We start from the raw sequence: 22,964 nt of genomic DNA, 5'->3' as shown, positions 1-22,964 counted from the left end.
GAGAAAAGAAACCCTTGGTGGGCTCTTGGTGGGAAAGTAAATTCATGCAGCCACTGTGGAAAATAGTATGGAGATTTCTCCAAAAATCTCAAAATATAATTACTATATGACCCAGAAATTCCACCACTGGGTATATAAAACCAAAACCAAAACCAAAACCAAAAACACTAATTTGAAAAGATACATGCATGTCAATGTTCATAGCATCATTATCTACAATTGCCAAGGTATGGAAGCAACCTAAGTGTCCATGAACAGATGAATGGATAAAGAAGATATGATATACACACACACAGAGATAGATAGATATAGATAGATATAGTATGTATAGATATTTATTGTATACTACACACACACACACACACACACACACACACACACACACACACTGGAATACTACTCAGCCATAAAAAATGAAATTTTGCCATTAACAGCAACATGGATGGACTTGGATGGCATTGTGCTAAGTGAAATAAGTCACAGAGAAAGACAAATACTATATGATATCAATTATATATAGAATGTATAAAATACAACAAACTATTGAATATAACAAAAACAACAACAAAAAAAGAAGCAGGCTCACAGATATAGAGAACAAACCAGTGGTTACCAGTGGGAAGTAGGATGGGCAATAAAGGTGTGGAGGAGTGGGAGGAGTGGGAGTAACACACTATTGAGTATAAGACAGGCTACAAAGGTGTACTGCACAACACAGGGAACATAGCCAGTATTTTGTAATAACTGCAAATTAAGTGGAAATGTAAAAGTTCTATAATAATTAAAAATTAAAAAAATAAAATAGAGTGTAGTACATTCTTACCATGGAATGTTATTCAGCCTTAAAAAGAAGGATATTCTAACACATGTTACAGTCTAAATAAACCTGAGGACATTATGCTAACTGAAATAAGACAGTCACAAAAAGAAAAATAGTATATGATGTCATTTTTATGAGGTATTCAGGGTAGTTAAATTCATAGAAACAGAAAGTTTACTCACACTTACCAGGAGCTTGGGGAGAGGGAAATGGAGACTTGTTTATTGGATACAGAGTTTCAGCTGAGCATGATGCAAAGGGTTGGAGGTAGATAGTGATGATGATTGTAACATCTATGTGAATATACTAAATTCCACTATATTGTACACTTTAAATAGTTAAAATAGTAAATAGTTGTGCATATTTCATCAAAATAAAATAATTAGGTACTTTAAGTGGGAGGGAAATAGAACTTGATTGTCTGCATTTTCTATATTAATGGACAGTCAGCAGGGGCAGAGGGAGATTGGGGCCTTAGACCAAATATATCAGGGGAGGAATTCATTACTCATGTTTGATCAGGGACTGTTTCCTGGACTAAGAGTGGGCACAATATTCAATGCAGCCTGGGACCACTGTCCACAAAACAGTGGTCAGGGAATAAGATCACATTATCTGAAGTAAAAGGAATTCCATCCAAATAACACTGTTAAGTGGCACAACCACACTTCCATGGAAAAAGAGACACAAGGAAGAATATTACAGAGTTGTCATATCAGTCCTAGTAGAGTCATAGAAACTGAATCCACTTTAGTTTGTTTAAACATAATAAATTTGTACAGGTGATAAAGGAATAGAGATCAAAAAACACAAAATTCTTCACCAAAGCCTTTCCATTTTTGCCTATAGGTAATGAGAGGGATATTTATTACCCTTCGAAATAATAAACAAATGTCACACTTATTCATACATCCAACCATTAATCTTTTTATTCATTGTTTCAATCACCATGCACTCTAGGTTTTACCTTACTTTAAAGTTACCATATTTGGTCCTTAGGGCTCTATAATACACAATTATATCTCCAGGCAAGATGCACTAGGTTGAAACCAAACTTAAAAAATGACTATTTGGTTGCTACTTAGATTCTTGATCACTACACATAAAATATTTATATATATACACACACACATACACATACATACACATACACATATCTATATACACACACACATATATATATATATACATGTATATAATTACAATATTTATTTCTGCCTAAATAACATTATGTAAGGCCCATACACTGTGTAAGCTGCATGAGGACAAGATCTTTGATTTTCTCTCTTTACATAATCCAGAACAATGGCAGGGAGGACATAAAAATTTAACAATGTAAATAATTAGAACCAAGCATTCCTTAATGAGGATTAGAATAGATGTGTGAATAAATTGTTAACTACTTTTTAAATCCTTTTTATTTTTCTAAGTGACCATTGTCAGTTTTATTATTTTTTATTAAAAGAAAATAGAAACAGTATTTCAAAGAGATATCTGCACTCATGTTTATAGCAGCATTAACTACAGTAGCCAAGAAATGAAAGCAACCTAAATGCCCAACGCATGAATGGATACAAAAGATGTGGCACATATACATATACACAAGGGAATATTATTCAGTCACAAGGAAGGAGGATATCCTGCCATTTGCAACATCAATGGACCTTGAGCACATTATGCTAAATGAGATAGGTCAGAGAAAGACAAGTACAGTGTGATATCACTTACATGTCGAATCTAAAAAAGACAAGGCTTCTCTTTGCTCTTCAATGCAGGGTGTGTCTAGTCCAAGGGATTAGAACATATGCTTAAGTCAAGCTCTCAGTGGGAACAGATACACAGATATTTCTGTAGAATAGTTTACTTTTCCATTAAACCCCATGATACATTGGTCACATATTCATTACTATATGGTTTCTTCTTTAAAAGGCAAAGCCATTCATTCTTCCTTCTGAACACTTGAAGCCACGGCTAGATGGAGTCATTTAAAGTCTCCAGTGAAGATGAGTTAACATCCTCACAGAGATACAGAGACTGTGGTGAATAAGATCACAGAGGGGGAAACTGTACCTGAAAGAGTTTCTTCTGCTCCTCTGGTCCTTAAGTCAACTTAGAGACCTTAATCTAATATCTAAAATCCAAACAATCTATTATCTCAGAGGTTTGGTGTGATCATGGAATTCTGGCAATTGAAAACAATCATACATGTGTCAGCTTTTTGTTTTTACAGAAGTTTCTTACTAAGTACCCTCTGTGCCTAAACATACACTATGAAGATGTAAAGAAAATACATATATATATATATATATATATAAAATGGTGTCTGTCTTCAGAAGAACTTTACTTTTATTTGAAAACAAATACTAGACCAAGTTAGTTGCACCTGGGCCAAGACTGTGTTCAAACCAGGATGTCATGTACCTCTAACATGGAGAATGTGATGTCTTTTCAGGATCTGAGCATCACTCCTAGCTTGGATCCTGATTCTGAGAGTCCTTGAAGTGTTTGGGCATTCTCATTTCCCAGCATATGGATCCAAGTACATTTCCAGAGGTCCCCTAGGAGAGGCACTGTGAAAATCACTATCATTTATCCTCATCCCAGAGTTGCAAGGTCCTCTCTCCTGGGATCCTGCCCTCCCCTCCAGGTGATAGTTCCATCATCTGAAATTGGTTTAGACCAAGGCTAGGGATTATAACGTTTTATCAATGTTACCTCTCAGCTTCCTATAAATATCCTTGATTCCAATTGTTTCCTCCCCATTCTTTTTTCTCTAAAGACACCTTGTTTTATTTGCAATCTTCAGAATTTTCTCTGGTCAGGTCTGCTGGCTGCCACTCCAACCAAATTATAGACTGGATGTTTGAATGTGTTCTCCAAAATCCATTTGAGGAAACCCCAAATACCAATGTCCCAATGTGCTTGGAAATGGGGTTTGGGAGGGATTAGATAATGAGTGTGGGGCCTTCATGAATCTAATTAGTGCCTGTATAACAAAGAATCATGAGATTCATTCTCTCTGTCTCTCTCTCTCTCTGTCTCTCTCTCTTCACCATGCTAGGACACAGTCAGAACCTTGTCATCTGTAAAGCTGTAAGAGGACCCTTACCAAGAAAATAACAGTGCTGGCACAGTGCTTTTGGACTTACAGCCTCCAGAACTGGGAGAAATAAATGTTTGTTTTGTATGCCACACAGTCTATGGTAATTTGTTATAGCAGCCTGAGCTAAGACAAACCATGATGCTCATTACTCTCATTGTATGTACTTGAATTCTGATGTTTAAATGCCAACACCTGGCCTCTGTGTGTCTGGGTTTTCATTCCCCATTACTATCAAGGCATCCATTTCTGCAGTGGTGCATCACCCCTTATGTACTTGCCTACAGCAGAGACGCCACCACTGAACTTAAGGTTGATGGGAATTCCTCTCACCAGTGAATAATCTTAGTGTTTATTAATTTGTTTCTAAACACTGTAAAAGTGTAATTGAAACCTATGAAGTAAAGGTTACTGTTGTTGAGATTTCAAGGGGTAACAGGAAAATTCATACCTTATTTTTGAAGCAAATATAAGGGATTAAAAAACAAGGCCAAAGCAAAAACAAGATTAGGATGCAAACGTTATTTTCTAGTATTCTGATCTTAGTCTTAGACCCCTTATTGAGCAGGCTAATGTCATTTCTGGAAGCAATGAGCAATTCCATTTATTCACATTCCGTTTACTATTTTATTATTAGTATTGTAGTTTGTTTTCTTTGTTATTCGAGAAATAACACAAGCTATCTTTGCAAAATTGAAAAGATAGAGTATATAATGAAAAGCATGTGTCCTTTCCATCCCTGATACCAAGCTGTCCTCTCCAGGAAGAACCAATGATACCAATTTCTAATGAATATTCCAGAAATGTACTATACACACATGTGTATGAGTGCCCAAAATAACTGCCTTTTTTTTTTTTTACAGTGAACACATTATGCAAACTCTTTTGTGCCTCATTTTTTCACTCTACATTCTATCTTCCAGATTGTTCTATATTTATACAAATAGAGCTCCCCTATCTATTTACTAGCAACCTAGTATTCTAGTATAAATGCATGCAAAATATATATTACCAAATTACATAAATGAGCATTAAGTGGTTTCCAATCTTTTGCCATTAGAAGTGAAGCCTCAGTGAAACTCTTGTTTATATGTACATACACATATATATGATTTTGCACACATATATATTTCCTAAAACTGAACACACTATATCAAAGTGTCCATGCATTTATTCTATCTAATGTGGGCCAAGCATCAGTATTCTCTTGAAATCACTTTTTATATTTAAAGCATTCCTGGATGAAAGTGAAAAGCATGCACATCAGAAATAGGCCAGAGAACATACATGTATATTGTATTATATATCTGATTTCTTTACAAGGAGAGCTACTTCTTTTTAAATAATGAGCTCACTACTTTCATAACTTTACCAAGAATGTTAGCTGGAGCAGGCAATAACGAAGTGATTCTTTTGCCAAGGTTGTCCAAGGCTTGTGCAAGCAAGGAACTATCATCATTTTTAGTATCAACAATCCTGTCTCCAAAATGATTTATCTCTGTACTCATCTCCTCACATTTATTTCTAAATCCTTCAGTACACAGATATTCTTGGACCTAAAAAAAATAAAAATGAGGAAGGAAGTAAAACTTTTTAAATCCCCCATTTTTTCAAGGATTACATTTTGTCAAACTTTAAAACTTTGTCAGACTATCTTTGTTTCATTCCTAAAATTATTCTCTCTTAATCATGAAAGGAGACTCTTGTAACAAGGAATATTTCCTAGTTTGGACCTAAACATTAAGAGGAAGTGTAGTTTACAGCCTTAATAATATTCATATACCTTAGGGTTTTCCAGGTGGCTAAGCCTGGCATGAGGACAAATGTAATATTTTCCAGTCAAAAAATGCAAATGAGAGGTAGCCTTGGTCTGTCTGTACTAATTCTCAGTCCCACTCAGGATGGCACTGTCACCCATATTGTAGAAATCTGTTATAAACACATGGCCCCTAAATTATAGAAATCTCTTATAAATCATGTTCAGATGAACAATGAGAGAAATCCCCCCAAGCCACATGATAGCTTGGGGATCTGTCCACACCTGGAGGCAATGCAGCAAGTGTAAAATCTATCATTTCCATGTGTTTTTAAGTCTGGACATTTCTGGTAGTTTTATGTCAGCACAGATCTACCTCAGGGCCTTGGGCTGAGCAGGTCTCCTGGTAAAAGGTAGTGATCTTGGTAGAGCATACTAGTTGTTGTTCATATTAAACACACATAGTTGGAATATCTGTTCAATCAAGCCCTGTGGGATCATTTTAAAATTCTCTAAATGGTTATTCAACCCTATTTATATTCTCTGAGGGCTTGGAGTAGGGGGGGAATACTCATCCTGAACTCTCCAAAGTCTACTTACAGAGCCAAATTTAAAGGTTTTGGAAGGATTCAAAGGCTTCAGGGTTTTAATAAATCACAGGCAGTAGATGCACTTGTGATCTCTGCATGACCATGCTGTAACCTTCACCCATCCCTTCCTTGGGTATGAGGACAAAGCTATCAAGCTCTACTACTGCCACAGCCTGATTCACCTTCAGCTGATGCTCCAATATCTTGTTTGGCTCTCTCAGCAGGTTTTCTCTTTCTCTCACCAGCTTCTCCATCATCTGGACTATGTGTTTCTGGAGACTTCTCTTCTGAGCCTCCACCTGCTGCTGCTGCTCCTGCAGTTTCTGTTTCAGCAGTTCCTGTTCCTTCTCAGCTGTCTCCTTCCTGGTCCACTCTTCTGCCCCAGGGAGGTATTAGAGAGGGAAAAAATAGGCAAGGATTGACCTCCACCCTCCTGAGCTCAGAGGCCAAACCAAATTGAAGAGAGTGGTAGGATATCTCTTAAGTCCTCCCCCCACACCCTGTGTCCACACCATCGAGAGTACACTTCAGAATGTGAGAGAAAAGGCTCTGTCTGTCTGGCGTCCAATCACAGTTCCCTTTGCTGTTTCCAGGTGCAGCAGGGTTGTTCCACAGAAAGGAAGGAAGCTCCGGTATTGGGAAGGTTTTGCTCTCACAACTGTCAGAGGGCACTGCAAGAACATACCCATCCCACTGTGAGCCCAGCCCTACCCCGTACCTGCTATGGCCTTCTCCCCATCAGTAAGGGCTTTATCTGCCTGCAGGATTTCTCTAGTGCTACCTGGGACTTCAGAAATCTCTGGAGGAACTCATTTCCCTGAGGAACCAAGGAGGAGCACAGAAATTAGATTTCCAATAGGGAAATTAGTGCTGCAAAGACAACTAAGTCCATGTAACTTTTGCTTCATGTTTAAAGTTCCACAGTGGTTCCTTACAATGAGTCCAAGCTCCTTAGAGTGACCTGTCTCTCTCCAGTCTCTTGCCCAGTGCTACTTCCTTCTCCCCACTCTAGAATCTAGCCAGTCAGAATCATGTTCAGTTCTACAAACCCCAAATCTCTGGTGCTTTTACATATCTTCTTTCCCAGTGTGAAATAGTGCCTCTAAATTGTGCTGCTGTTCTCTTCTGCCACTAGCTGGTTATAACTTTAGACAATTTATTTTAACCTGCCTATGATTCTCAGTTCAGATCTTTAAAATGTTGATAATGTAGATGCTTCTTAATGCTATTTGAAAGATTAAGTTAAAGAGTCTAGGGAAAGAGCTTAACATTTTGGCTATAGGAAACAACAGTTCAATATATAATAGTTGCATTATTATTGTTGTTTTTTATTGTTATTATTATATTTGTTTCTAACACCTAAGTAGCTCTTTCCTGAGTGTTATAACTTGTCTATGTAGTTGACTTCCTTTCTCACTTGTGATCATCCTTGTGTACAAAGACTGAATTGTAAATTATCAGTGCTCAACACGTCAAATATGTTGTTGCATAAAAAAAAGAATAATTTCTGTTCTGTCTCTTGTGGATTTAAGAAATCTGTACTCATGTTTGGGAGTTGACATTTGTACTCTCTTCAGGAATAAATAGCATGCAGTGAACCTTAAGAGCCAAAGCTGTTTGAATGGCCCCATACTCTCTCTTTATGCATGCATGGAGCTGCACTCTCGACTTTCAGGAGACCTCTTTGACTATTCTGTAGGTTCCCCATTTTTCCCTTATTCCTCACCTTCACTCCTTTCATGGGCACTTGGTGATATTCCTTTTCAATAATTTCCTTTGCTTTCCTGTAGAGTTCATGACCTCCAGGAACAGAGAAAGTTCCTGCTGAGATACTTTTTATTAGTGCCTTTGAAAGCTGATCAAGTTTAGTCTGGCAGTATTTGATTGATGTCTCTTCATTCTGCATCAAGAAATCCTCTTTCTTATTCTTTATGATTTCCTGGAGGGAAGAAAGATAGAGGGCTGTCACCAGAAGCAAGGAACAGAGGAAGTAAATTTCCAAAGGATCTGGTAGAAAAATTGGTCTAACTGTGTTCCTCATGAGAAAAGTATTCTGTTGGAGGACATGTAATAAAACAGCAGTCACAAGATTTGATTTATTCACAGCTCTGAAAACTCTGGAAGACCATGGGGAAGTTCCCTAACCTCCTTTGGGTATTTCATCTGAGCTGTTGGAGTTGCATTACCTAATCTCTCTGGTTCCTTGAACCTGCCACATTCAGTGATTCTGTCTGTATTCAATGATAGATACAACAAGGAGCAACCTAAGCTGAAAGTGGCCAGAGATGTGGATCTGAAAAGAGAAATTTTGGTTCCCAGCCATAGGAGTGTGTTCACAGAAAAAGAAGCCAGCTAAAGAATGTCTTGGGTGTTCTGGACAGGCTTGGAATCCACAGAAGTATTTATTTCAAGAGGATATCCATACTGATTTTTCATTGAAGGTCAAAGAGAGTTCCAGATAAACTGCCTGAGTTCTAGCAGTCAAAAAAGAAGGAAATGTAGTCCTTTGAAACTCTGTCCCTCATGAGAACATGGACTATTTTATCCCTGAGTAAGAGATGAGCCGTGGGACCAGTAACAACACTTCTAGGCTTCATTCTTCAAGGGGAGGGGACATATGATAAATACAAAGACAGATTACCACAAGGTTCTTCTGGAACTCCTGCTTGTCATCCTTGAAAGAGTGCTCCATGAAGACTGCAGGGGCTTCCCTCTCACAGGCATCATGCTCCTCCAGCAGCTCCTGCAGCATGTCTGTGGGGAAGCTCACTCGCTGGGCTATCTGCTCGCTGTAGTGGTTGTCTGCCTTCTGAATGGCAGCTGAGTTCTCCAGCTGGGCCAGAGTTGTCACTGGGTTCTCCAAGTGAGGAACTGCTCCGTTATTGCTAGTATCCAGGTAGGTCACAACCAGAGTCCTCAGCCCTGAAGAAGCCAGGAAATTTAGGGGCTAAATATCAAGTTATCAGTCAATGGCTCCAGGATTCTGAGACTATGCTTCTAGGGTCATATACACATGCACACACACAAACACACACACGCACCCCTACCTCCTTCTACTATTATCACCTTCATTTTCCTACTGACTCTTCATTTTTATGGTTTTCCAGGCCACAAGACTAAAAAAGTTAATATCTACTTGTATCTAACATACTAGGGGCTACCTGGAAAATACAGTTTCTCATTTTAAAAATTGAAAGCAATATAGATTACATAGATAGACAGATGAGGCAAAGTGTACCATGTTTAATTTATTCCTAATTCTGAGCCTTTGAATGGATTTTCAGTGATTTCTGGGCTAATATTTATTTCTGGACCACTATAAATTCTCAAAATATCTTTTGAATTCTTCTTGTGAAGAACACTTATTGTATAGGACTTCCTTTGAAAACATGCAGTATTCTGTTTTTACACCAAAAGAGTGATTATATTCTAAGTGGAGGATGTTTTCAGATAAGTGGGAGTCACCGATATCATTGACAAAAATTGCAATTTGGAGGAGGAATTTGTAAAGCCCCCAAAGTGAGATAATTATAAAGTATACAGATTTCTTCATGGAGTATAAATGTCTGTAAAATCAGAATTCTTTATAGAATCAAACAAAAATTGTAGAAAGCACATTATATAAAATATTCATCACATAGCAGTCCCCATGGAAATGGGAAAAAGGGACTCACCTTTCCCAGTGACCATGATTCCTTCTGTGAGGTCTTGGTCCTTGCATCAGTGAAGATGTAAGAACAGAAATTTTTTGTTTGCTCCTGGAATTTAGGATCCAGTTGGTCTTCAGATACCATCCCAATATTGGCTAGAATTTTTTTTTCCTATGTTGGCCAGTCAAAGTCAAAACACTTCCATCTTGGAAATAAATGCCTGATGCAGTCTCTGGGTAGATTGCATGTTTGGGCTTTGGGATTCTTCCCTGAGGGACAGAAAAACAGGGATTAGAGTGTGTAGAGTCTTCGGGCGAGGGGATTACAGATGTTCATGGTAGGGATTTGTGTGTCTTTGCCATTTCTACACATAGAACTCTTTTAACATAGACATTCAATACTTCTTTGCACATCAGACTTATACCAATGATATAACTGCAGAGAAATTTAGGGAGACATCTGATCCAGTAAAGGAAACCTATGGCTGGTCTCTCCAGACATGCACATAGTAGAGTGGTTGCCTATGATGTGTTTGCTTAACTAGCAGCTAAAAGGATGAAAGGTCACATGAAACTTTCTGCTCAACTCAACCTCATGTAGGAATTGAGCTGTGGAACCAAAAACAGAGCTACAGACAAGGGATCATGGACAGTAATTGGAATATTAGGAATGACATCCTCATTATTTAAGGAAAACTGTTTTGATGCTAAAAATAATTGATGCAGGGTTATCTATTTTTTAGTAAAAACCTCTGAAGTATAAATGTACCTGAAATGTAATTTTAAGGTATCACCACTAATCTATAAACTCTTTAAGGTAAATGATTATATCTGGTCCTCTCCTGCCAGCCAATTTCTTAATAGCTGTTTTGAGAAATCATAAATAGAAACGTGAAAGTAAGAATGAATAAATTGGGATTGATATTTCTCTCAAGGTTTCAATAGACACACATCCTTGGAAATGTAACCCATGAAAATTATTTATTACCTTGTAATTAAATCATGGGTAAACATGTGGGAATTAGGAGAAAGCTATGATGTGGAAGGTAAAATGAATGTTCTAATAATTGTCAATATTATTGAAAAGGCATAGATTGTAAAGACAGTCACCTCTTCAAGTTTATTTACAACATAGAATCATTTTGTTGATGATATAATTATACAGGATTAGAAAGTTTTCTAGCCCTCTTTGAAAAGAATAATATGTGAAATCTACATTTTGTTCATTAGATAAGCTTTTCACTGCAGTTTCATGTCTAACAATTAGCTGATTAGTTGTTTTCTTCAACAGAGACAAATTGAAGGAATAGGAAACACAGCGTCCAGTCTTTAGAATGTTTCAGCACCCATTTAAATCTGGATGCTAAATTTAAAGATGTATAAAAAAACAAATTGGTTTTGAGTAATTTCACTTTACACTTTACTTTTCTTGAGTAAACTTCAACTGTAGCCCCTAGATCTTTGCAACCCACTTTCCAGCCACCATTTCCACAGACTTTGATTTAGTCTCAAATACAAATGCAATCACAGAGATGAGGGATATTGTTTAGTAGATCCCACACTCTATTGGGCCGTACACTGCCCAGGCCATACTCTGATACCTGGAATCAGCTTCAGGGCATTCTCCAAGTACTCATCTTCTGTGATAGGCTGACCACATAACTGCAACTCCAGGGTGAAATCCCATACAGTCCAGATAAAGTCTGGAAAGAAATTCACAAATTCTGTGGAATCTTCTACTCTATCAGGTGTTTGAGAGGACTTTGCCCTCCCTGATGTTTTTCAAGCTCTGTCGCATAACTAAGATTTGGTTAGGGAAAAGAAACTCACTACCAACAATTCCCACATTTCTCTAGTATAAAAATATTATAAACACACTCTTTTGCCATGGGTCCCCTCTGCTCCACCCAAGAAAACTAAATGACAGGAAAGGAGAGACTGACTCTATCCTCATTCCCATGAATTCAGTGAAACATGGTGGTTCAGGACCTGGAAGGATACTGCAGATGCTCCAGGGTCTGGTGGTTGATGGTGCTCATGCTGTTCTAGACAAAGCTGCTGCACAGAACCACTGCCAGGGCAAAGATCCATGAATCCTTCTTAGATTCATCCTAGAAAGCACATTAGAACAAGAGAGTTAGAAGTTTACCCATACATTAGAAATTCATCTGTACACTTCTTCAATCATGGTTTCATTTATTATTTCAGCTAACATACTCACCACGCAAAGAAATTGCTTGAAGACAGATGTAAATGCAGATATCAACTTTGACAATTACAGAAACACTTCTTGTGTTTGCAAATTTTTCATATATAAAAGGATTCTAATGTTCACATTGCTTTCTTTTTCCTCAATTGGATAAAGTAAAATAACATACACAGAAAAACTAATACAGTACCTGTTGTGTAATTAGGAATTCAATGATGAGTGTGGGCACTTATTCATTCTGCATATATTTATTAATCAGCGTCCATGTAAAATATACCATAGTTGGCATAACTGGGTATTTAAATTATATCCAATCAATAAATACTTGCAGGAAGCTACTAAATATCCCCCTCTGTTCTTAGATTTTAAAAAAGCAATGCTAAAAATGAAGATTATTTCTTTCAACATGACTATTTCAAAGCAGTGGACAAACATCCATAACAGTATTGCAACAAAGATAGAAGTATCTGTAAAAGGCTTACTCTCAGTAATGTATATAAGCAGTGAAACCTATAGCTATAACACTAAACTAAAATTTAGAAGTCTATCAAGGAAGAACAGAGCTATGAAATTTGGAGAAAGAATATATAATCTGAAAGCTTCCTCAAAGTCTTGAGATGAATATTAAAGAACTGGTATATGTGGAACTGAAGAAATGAAGGTGATCCCATAGACAGGAAAATCCAGAGAAACAAAATTAGAGATGGGAGAAGACAGGGGTCTTGTAGTTAGAGTCACTTGAGGGCAGAGGGCAAGTGGAGAAGTTAAGGTGAGCTTTCATGCAGCCTAATCAAGGGCCTTAAAGCCCAGGCTAATTTGTATAAATCATAGCATTGTCTAAATAATGGCATAAACTGGAAATTGTTTTTTATTATAAATGGTATGTAAAGTTGCTCCCAGTGAAAATGCAAAAACTGTGTTTTATTTTGAGAAGATTCTAAATGGGATTTTGGGGGGGATAAGAGTTTATTCATTACTTTCTTTCCCCAAAACCCACTTTTTAAAAATAATCAATTAGGATAAGAAGCAGTAGCAGTTATGACAAACAATTATTTCAACAAGAAGATTATATCATTATTTGATATATGGCTTTAAAAATAAGCACAGACTTTCTAACTCCCGTTGAGGAAAAAGAGAGAGCTATAAAAATGTAAGTATTATTTCCAAATAAATCTCAAAAGGGGGAAAGGAGGGATAGTTCATTTCACCCATTAGCAGAAAGCTAAAACACCAAAAATCCATTTTAAAATGTTTCTTGTAGGACAAAAAATTACTTTTATAGAACTTGCACATTCAGAAGTGTCTCACAGATTTCCAGAACACTCTATGAGTTGTTGATGAACTACATCATGGAAAATGTAAACCCGTCCCTTAAATCCAACCCTCAAATACACTCTTCACCTTGTAGCTAAGAAGGTGAATCAGAAATTTTTCCTCACTCACAGATTGATACTTCTCCTCTTTCTTAGTTATGCTTAACTGTAAGCTCTCAAAACCAGTCAGGTGCTGCCTGGATTGCCTTTCAAAACTGAAGGACTTATTCCCCCAGCTGTTGGGAGTGCTGGTGGAAGACAGTCTTCAGGTGTCAGCCCTCTTAATTAGAAAGGCTTCTGGAGAAGCTCTTCAAAAATGTATCAGCAACCCTGTCCCAAACTCAGGATAACTCAAAAAAGCCATTCCAGCCATGGAGCTCCCATGAAATTCCCAGAAATTGGGGATTGCAATGCAATGTAATTTCTTCTTCTATCCAGCCTGCTTCTTTCCCAATTACATGGTACTAAATCTGACTGCAGATAATGTCTTGTCAATTGAACTAAAGACTCTTTTAGGGCAGGACCTTTACTTTGGTCACTGATATCTACAATGCTAAGTCCAAAGGCCTGGATCTCAGCTGTTCAATAATGACTTACTAAATGTAATCAAGTCATCCACACAGTGCCAAGAAATAAAAGAATTTATCTAAGACACCATGATATCTTGCCTAGAAGTGAGATTCAAACAAATCATAGTTTGCCTTATTTACTATAATTGATTTCTAGATTTTACAGATTAAAGCAGTAAAATTTCTAGGACCATGGAGAGATAAGGGGAAAATCCAGAATAAAAACTATTTAACTGTGACTTTCTGCTTTACCATTCACACATTCCCCAGGCTCTAAGTGTCCAGAAGGACCACCAGAGTATGATTGGGCTTGCGTGGGTGAGGCACACACCACATCCAGATGCCCTTGGTTTCAGATTGCATTGTAGAGCCTAGAGGAAAGCCTGTGAGGAGAGGGGAGAAAGCAGCATTCAGTTAGAGCAGATAATCTAAACCACCAAGGGGCTACAGAGTCAGATCTATTGGAATGTCAGTATCCCAGCATACGAGTTGGTGCTTTCTCCATTTCCTCAGGAATGTCCTACTTTGTGTGTCATCTGTTTCAAGGAGGAAGGAATATTAATTGTGATAAAGATACCAAGCAAGGGCTCAACATAGAGGCAAAGGGGAATCCATGAATCAGACAAAATGGAAGTCACTGATAACCATAACAAGAGTATCTTGAAAGAATGGTGAGGTTCAAAGCCAGAGAGAAATGGACTGAAGACAGACATGGGAAGAGAAAAAAGTGTAAAAAAGAAAATCAAGATTATATTGTTTGTCAGACAAATTTTTCAAAAGTGGGGAGAGGTGTTAGCCACAGTAGTATATAACATACAGGAGATATTTTTAAGATTATAGACATTTGAACACATTTATATGTTGATGAGAATAGTCCATAAAAAAGCAAAATGTGTTTCAAGAAAGAGTAGACACAATTGCAAGAGTCCAGTGCTTAAGCATGTAAAATAAAGTAGGATTGTGAGAATTGGTAGGAGAAATTTTGCTTTACAGGAATTAAACATACAATATGATAATGAATTACAGTAAGACAGTGATTTAGCAGTGAGAATTAAGAGTGGAAAGTTGACTTGTTAAGAGAAGTTTGGTTCTCCCTACACATGATCAGAACAAAACTTAAGAAGCTGAGGTATTAGCTAGAATCAAGCAATTGGTCCTTGACCCAGTACAGCACTCACCATGATTCTGACCTGCAAGATGGTTCATCAAGTAGGATTTGCCTGTATGATACGGTCATACAATGGCCACCACCAGCTCTGGCAAAGAAATCTCACCAAGAATCTGCAGAGATTTTTGGTTCACTGACAGCACCTTGACACTTTCCAACAGACAAATTGGGTCCATCATTTTGGGTCTGGATGCCATGGCAATCTGCCAACCTAGAAGAGCTTCTTAGTGGAAATCAGATTATAAAGCCATTCTCTAACTCAGACTTATACAAAGCATCTATCAACTTAGGATAAGGTAAGTAAGAGTTCTGTGCTTTCCATTAGACAAAATGTAACCTAGAATTAGCATACTGCAGAGGTTTTCCCCCATCATTCCCTCAAGTCTCTCAGGATATTGGTAGTGAAATAATATAATATCACTCTCCAAACTGTTATTTCAAAATAATAATATAATTAAAGTTATTGTTATGATGTACTGAAGGCCTACAATATACCAAGCCCTTTGATAATAACTTACATATCCAGCTAAACTGATATTCACAAGAGACTGAAAGTTAGAAATTAATATAACTACTTTGGAAATGAGGTAAATGGTTCTCACAAAGGCTGAGTGAATGTCATTGAGAAAGGTTTGAAAATCTATATACTTGAGCAAAATGACAGACAAGCAAACTCTAGGCTCTTGTTTCCCCAAGGAGACATAAACAATAACCAAAATACTGGCTAGAATAACCTTACAGTAGTTCCATAAAACAGTCAAAGGTCCAAAGCAACCAACCAAATACCAAATCAAGAAACAGCCTCATTCAAAATGGTAGGAAATTCTGTGGTTTTTCTGTTGCCCTCGGTCCCCATTGTGGTAAGGTCTTTAAGGAAGTGGCAAATCATTTCCCAATTCCCTCCCCTGATTCAGAGAGAGGGAATTTTATAATGTTCTAATCTGTCAGGACTGCCTGTTCAGATCTCTGTTTCACCTCACATGAAACTCAGGGAAGGGTGGCAGAGGGGTAGGTGGTGGTAAAACTTGGATATCAGGTGGAAAGAAGCAGCAGGTATTTCTCAAGGAAAAATGTGGAGAGACAGCTCCACAGATGCCTAGAACAAGAGGTTACCAGTGAATATATAAAATAGAATATCTAAGGCATCAATTGAATTTCCAATTCCCTTTTTCAAAATAAACAGAGCAGAACAGACTGCATTTACAATGTTCTGACATCTCATGGGCTGCCTGAAGGACTGTTATCTTTTCCCTTATTTGGATCTTAGGCAAGGAGAAGCAGTGGGCATTGCTTGGGAAAGCTGCAAGGAGAATGACCTACAGACACCTATGACAAGATATTATGGGTGTGTGATATTGAGATGTATAATAAGAAATACAAATTTGATCATTGTCCTTATTCCTGGTATATAGCTCTTAAAACCCTATGTGAAGAGAGAGATGAAATTATTTTTCTTGTAACTTTTGGTCTTTTGTCCTCAATTCATAAAATAGCTCCAGACTGATAAAGATGAAAGGAGAGTCTTTTGTTATTTATAACAAGCACCTTTCAACCACAACTGAGTTTATGTTAATGAGGTGATTTTGTAAAGCCCCTAGATCACTACAGAATGGAGTTGGTTGCTAGAGGAATCAATGTTATTAGAAAGTTGCAACATTTATCCTGATGCTCCAACCACTGGGGAGCAGAGAAGAGTTGAAAGTTGAGTTAATCACCAATGACCAATAGTTTACTCAACCATATTTATCTAAGAAGTCCTCTATTAAAAAAATAAATAAAACCTAACTGAAGGGGCTCAGAGAGTTTCTGGCTTGATGAATATGTGGAGGTTGTTAGAAGGTGGCAAATCCAAAGGGGTCATGGAAGCTCCACACGCTTTTCTCGATATCTTTCCCTTTGCATCTCCTATTTTGCTGTTTATAGGCTGTATCCTTTTTTAAAATAAACCAGTAATCTAGTAAGCAAACTATCCTTCCTGAGTTCTTAAGCCATCCTAGCAAATCATTGAACCTGGGGAAGAGATGGGAAACTCCAATGTACAGCCAGTTAGTCAGAAGCACAGGTGACAACCTGGACTTGTAATTGCATCTGAACTGAGGAGAAGTCTTGTGAGACTGAGCCCTTAATCTGTAGGGTATGAACTAACTCTTGGAAGTTAGTGTCAGAATTGCTTATTGTGAAAAAATGCTCACGTATGTGCTGACCAGAAATAAGTATAGAGAATAGAAAGTTGAGAAGAGAAACTGAATTTTTCTTTTTCTTTTCAGGGTGGAGACACACAATAGACAATCAAAAGTTCAAAGGAGACATCCTTTGGTAAATTAATATACTTAAAAGGAGCACATATATGGGAAAACTGAAAAAGCAACACACAGGCCCAGGGAAGATGCATGCTCAAAAAAGCCTAAAAAGACTTTACAACTTCTCCTAAGCTTAATCCCAAGTTTCAAAATCAAGAGCCAGCTTAGGAAAAGACTTCCTTGTCAAAAGGCCAGTATGCAAAGAATGGGAAAGGTGACTGCTTTCATAAATGCTCAACTTTCAGGGGGTGGGAAGGTAATAACTCAGTAGTAGAGCATGTACTTAACATGTCCAAGATCCTGGGTTAAATACTGAGTACCTCCACTTACAATAAATAAATAGAGAAATAAATATCCAATTTTTCAACAACAACAACAAAAATCACAAGGCATACAAAATAAATGAAAATATGGCCCTTCCAAATGAAGAAACTAAAGTGGTAAAAAAAAAAAAAAAACCCGAGGAAACATATGCATTAGATGTTTTAGGCAAAGACTTTAAAATAACTTTTTTAAAAATATGCTTAAAAAGCTAAAGGAAAACTCAGAAAAATAACTAAAGAAAATCAGAAAAACAATATGTGAACAAAATTAGAAAGTGAACAAGGAGATAAAAATAATAAAAAAAGGAACGAAACTGAAATTCTGAGGCTGGAAAATACAATAAATGAATTTACACATTTTCTACAGGGAATTAGCCTTGAGGGTAAAGCTCAGGTGAAGAGCATTTGAATACATATAAAGGGGATTAGACTTGCACAGGCAAAAAGACTCAGCAAACTTGAAGACAGGACATGTGAAATTATCAATTCTCAGGAGCAGAAGGAAGAAATAATTTTTTTAAAGTAAATACAGCCTAAGAAACTTATGGGATACTGTCACATAGACAGGTATATGCATTATGAAAGTCCCTAAAGCAGAATGGAGAGGCAGGGCAGAGAGATTATTTGAGGAAATAATGGCTAAAAAATTCCCAATGCAATGAAATATATAAATCTACAAATGCAAGATATTCAACAAACTCCAGTAGGATAAATAATCAGAGACCAATGCTGAGGTATATTATAATCAAACTGTCAAAAGACAAAGAGAGAATCTTGAAAGCAACAAAAAGCAGTAACTCATCACATCCAATAAGATTGTCAGTCAATTTATCAACAAAATATTTGGAGGCCAGAAGGCAGTGGAATGATATATTTAAATTGCTAAAAACTGAGTGATGGGGTAGGGGGGAACCTACCAATGAAGAATACTGTTTCCAGAGGAGGGGGGTCAAGATGAGGGATAATAACTTCTCACAGAAAAGTGACTGAAAACTGGCAGAACTCCTATACAAACAAGATTTCAAGAGATTTTTCCACATAATTAGGGAGGAGTAAAAACTTCAGATTGGGACCTGTTCACCTAGGGAAGGACTAAGAAGAAAAGGAAGACTGTGCAAACAGACCCTAACCCTGAGGAGTGAGTAGGTCAAGCCACAGACTTGGCATCTCAGTCCTGGGGTCCTACACAGAGGAGACAATTCCCCTTGGCTACTTGGAGAAAGACTGAAACAGATAGAAAGGCTGGAGAAGCCTAGACTAGAAGGAGTGAATGGGTGCTGGTTTGCCACAAGACAGGTTGGAGACAGGTCAGCCTGAGCAACTACCACCTTACTGTACACCCCAGGAAGATTTTCTATTCAAATAACAACAAAAAGAGTACTGTTGTGGTTATATCTATATGAGATAAAAAAATGTATTCCAAGCACTGTTAAAAGAGACAAAGAAGGACATTATGTTAAAAGAGTCAATTTTATCTAGAAGATAAACAGTTCTTAATATGTATACCTGAACATTAGAGTTCCAAAATATATGAAATAAACATTGACAGAATTGAGCAACAGATCACTCAACAATAATAGAATAGTTTAATACCTTACTTGCAATAATAGGTAGAAATAACAGAGTACTTGGATAACACTATAGATTAATTGAACCTAACAGACATATACAGAACACTCCCATCCAACAACAAGAGAAAAGACGTTTTCCCAGATAGGCATGGAATATTTCCAAGGATAGACCATATTTTAGGCCACAAAACAAGTCTTAACAAGTTTTAAAAGTTTAAACTCATACAAAGTATCTTTTCTGAACCCAATGAAATGAAACTGGAAATTAATAGATGGAATAAAACTGCAAAGTCTACAAATATGTGAAAACTAAACAAAATACAATTAAGAATAAAAATAAACTACATGAACATAATAAAGTCTATATATGGAAAAATGCACAGGTAACATCATCCTCATAGGTAAACTACTGAAGACTATTCCCACCCTCATGCCTCCCCTTTTTGAGAAGGAGACTGCACACTTTAGGTCAATGTTCCCACACAGTTGCTTCTTCTTCCACTTGCCACTCTTCTTTTGTTTCAAGAGGATGTCCTGAATCTTGAGAGATTTAGGCCAAGGTACTTAGCTGAGAAGGGTCAGGATTTTTGCAACTTAATCCCATAAATGAAAATAAGAATGAAAATGCAAATATTGTTTTATATTATATTGAGAGACATATACATATATTTAGAGAGAGGAAGCAAATCTAGGAAAATGCCACCAGTGGGTAAATCTAGGTGAAAAGGATATGAGATTCCCTTGTAATTGTTTTCCAAGGCAAATTTGATTTTAAAAATTAAGTATTAAAAACAATTGTACCATGGTTCTTCTGGCATATTTCTGATTGGCATTATATTAAAATTTCCCTATAATATCTATGCATATTTCATAATCAGACTATATAAACATGATATTATATTCAAATGTCTCAACTATTCAGTTCCATATTTATAGGTCAAGTATTCAAGATGCCTCAAATACTATCAAAAATATTTTTTAAAAATACCAGCTTTATCAGTTACGACTTGTGTGGCCTTAAACAAGAAGCCTCACCTAGTTAAACCTAAGTTTTTAAGAATAATTATAGGGGTAATATGAAACAAATGGTAAGTCCAGTCTGGAGGATGTTTTGATAATAAAATCAGATAAGTCAAAGCTTATATATGAGCATAGAATGCTGCAAAAAATGGGATTTCAGTGCATGCTTACTGTATTAGATGGAGATTTATCCACAACAACTACACTAAACAAATTGGGTTACATATTTGAACACAATCTGCAAACTTCAGGTTACTAAGAAACAAGGTCTATAATTTTTTTTTTCAGAGAAAAGCAGCAAGAAAATTCAAACACTGCTCCTGCACCATCTCCTTTTGTCTGATTCTTCATTGTGGGAGAAAAGAATACAAAGGTAAAACAGGATCCTCTAACAGCTACATTATAATGACTAGAGTTGTCCAGTCCCCCTCTTTAAATGGAAAACTTAAAGGAAGCTGCAGGAAAATGTGAGAGAAACAACTTTATAAAAACCAGGTCTGCGGAATAGAATAGAAAGCCCAGAAATGAACCCACAGGCTTTTGGTCAACTAATCTTCAACAAAGGAGGCAAGAATATACAATTGAATAAAGATAATCTATTCAGCAAATGATTTTGGGAAAACTGGACAGCAGCACGTAAATCAAGGAAGCTAGAACATTCTCTTACACCATACACAAAAATAAACCCAAAATGGATCAAATGTTTAAACATAACACAAGATACAATAAACCTCCTAGAAGAAAACATAGGTAAAACATTATCTGACATACAGCTCAAAAATGTTCTCCTAGGGCAGTCTACCCAAGCAGTATAAATAAAAGCAAGAATAAACAAATGGGGCGTAACTAAGCTTACAAGCTTCTGCACAGCAAAGGAAACCATAAGTAAAACAAAACAAAAATATAAGGAATGGGAAAAAATTTTTGCAAATGATGAAATCAACAAAGGCTTGATCTCCAGAATATATAAGTAGCTCATACTACATAATAAGAAAAAACCAACAGCCCAATTCAAAAATGGGCAGAAGATCTAAACAAGCAATTCTCCAAGGAAGAAATACAAATGATCAATAGGAACAAGAAAAAATGCTCACTATCACTAATTATCAGAGAAATGCAAAACAAAACTATAGTGAGGTATCACCTCACAACAGCCAGAATGGCCATCATTCAAATGTCCACAAATGACAAAAGCTGGAGAGGCTGTGGAGAAAAGGGAACCCTCTTACACTGCTGGTGGGAATGCAGTTTGGTGCAGCCACTGTGGAAAACAGTATGGAGATTCCTCAAAAGACTAGGAATAGACATAACATATGACCCAGTGATCCCACTCCTGGGCATATATCAAGAAGGAACTCTACTTCAAAAAGACACCTGCACCCCAATGTTCATAGCAGCACTTTTTACTATAGCCAAGAGATGTCAACAGCCTAAATGTCCATCAACAGATGACTTGAAGAAGAAGAAGTGGTATATTTGTACAATGGAATACTATTCAGCCATAAAAACCGACAACATAATGCCATTTGCAGCAACATGGATGCTCCTGGAGAATGTCATTCTAAGTGAAGTAAGCCAGAAAGAGAAAGAAAAATACCATATGAGATCTCTCATATGTGGAATCTCAAAAAATTTTAAAATGAATATAAATACAAAACAGAAACTGACTCATAGACATAGAATACAAACTTGTGGTTGCCAAGGGGGCAGGGCGGGGGGAGGGAAAGACTGGGAGTCCAAAACTTGTAGATACTGACTGGCATATGCAGAATAGATAAACAAGATTATACTGTATAGCACAGGGAAATATATACAAGATCTTGTGTTACCTCACAGTGAAATGTGTGACAATGAATATATGTATGTTCATACATAATTGAAAAATTGTGCTTTACAGTGGAATTTGACACAACATTGTAAAATGACTATAACTCAATAAAAAATGTTTTAAAGAAACAGACCTGTGATTTCTTAGCTGTGAATAAGCCACATAAGTTTTAACATCAAATTAACAAACTGCAGCTATTCAATCCTGTTCCAGGTTGGTGTTCAAAATGTGATCTACAGAAAAAATAATCACCCAAAGGGATTGTTAAACCTAGGTTGTGTATGTATAAAACATGCTAAAAATGATTCCAATATTCTTATGAAAAACAAAACCACAAATGTGGGGGTGGGGGTTGGGTGACAGGGGAAGAGAGAGAATAAGAAGGAGGAAGAGGGAGCCAGAGAGACAGAAAGAGAAAGATAGTTTTTATGTGATCGTAATGTTTAATTAATAAAGATCAGGGGTGAGGGGACTAAATTTATCTCTACATAGAGATTTACAGAGCTCTCACTGTGAGCTTTCTTAAATTGACTAATAGAAACATTAAAAAGAAACAATCTCTATAGATGACAGTTCCCTATAACCTCCTTGCCAGGGACTGTCTTATTCTCTGAATTCTAACGCCAGCCCACAGAGCTTGACAGAGCAAGACAGGCAGGTCCCCAGGACTCTCTCAAGGAGAAGCACATCGAGGGGGACACAGTGTGTCTGGCTGTCACTTTGCAGCTGCTACTGGTCCATACAGAGA

At 37.0% G+C, this 22,964-nt stretch overlaps 1 pseudogene; it reads right to left on the bottom strand.

Moving 5' to 3' along the window:
- Positions 1–5,202: 5,202 nt before the first annotated feature.
- LOC135321527 (guanylate-binding protein 6-like) lies at positions 5,203–15,389 on the bottom strand (annotated as a pseudogene).
- Positions 15,390–22,964: the final 7,575 nt, after the last annotated feature.

Source organism: Camelus dromedarius, chromosome 6, assembly GCF_036321535.1.
Source record: "Camelus dromedarius isolate mCamDro1 chromosome 6, mCamDro1.pat, whole genome shotgun sequence".
In the NCBI taxonomy this organism is placed as follows: Eukaryota; Metazoa; Chordata; class Mammalia; order Artiodactyla; family Camelidae; genus Camelus; species Camelus dromedarius.
Note: the sequence above shows the minus strand (reverse complement) of the source record. Positions and strands in the feature narration are given on the sequence as shown.